We start from the raw sequence: 625 nt of genomic DNA, 5'->3' as shown, positions 1-625 counted from the left end.
CTATATTTCCCTGTGCTGTATAATATATCCTTATAACTTGTTAATTTTATACATAGTAGTTTGTATCGCTTAATCCCCTACCCCTGTCTTGCCCCTTCCCTGTCTCTCCCCCAGTAACCGCTAGTTTGTCCTCTGTATCTGTGAGTATGGTTAGTTATATTCTTACTTTTGTTTTATGTTTTAGATTCCACATATGTGATAACAAAGTATTTGTCTTTGTATGACATTTCACTGAACATAAACCTTCTAGTCCACTGACTTGTTGCAAATGATAGAATTTCATTCTCTTTTATGACTGAGTAATATTCCATTGTATATATGTACCACATCTTCTTTATCTGTTCATCTGGTGATGGATACTTAAGTTGCTTCCATATCTCGGCTATTATAAATAATGTGTCTATGAACATGGGGTTCATATATCTTTTCAAGTGAATGTTTTTATTTTCTTTGGATATATACCCAGGAATGGAATTCCTGGATCATATGGCAATTTCTGTATATATATTTCAGCAGTCAATCAGGCAAAATTAAAAAGAGTGATAGTACCCAGAGTCAGTGAGAATGAAGTGTTGCTCTTGGTGGGAGTGTACATTTCTGAAAAGCATTTGACAGTGCCTCAATT

The 625-nt window shown here is 34.6% G+C and overlaps 1 protein-coding gene across 1 annotated transcript in view; it reads right to left on the bottom strand.

The window, feature by feature from the left end:
- The window catches only part of LOC104986240 (cytoplasmic tyrosine-protein kinase BMX), a gene marked incomplete at its 5' end in the record, with an annotated part of 17,502 nt that overhangs the window by 12,411 nt on the left and 4,466 nt on the right, over positions 1 to 625 (bottom strand). The window lies entirely within an intron of this gene.

Source organism: Bison bison, unplaced genomic scaffold (genome assembly GCF_000754665.1).
Source record: "Bison bison bison isolate TAMUID 2011002044 unplaced genomic scaffold, Bison_UMD1.0 scf7180017845696, whole genome shotgun sequence".
NCBI lineage: Eukaryota > Metazoa > Chordata > Mammalia > Artiodactyla > Bovidae > Bison > Bison bison.
Note: the sequence above shows the minus strand (reverse complement) of the source record. Positions and strands in the feature narration are given on the sequence as shown.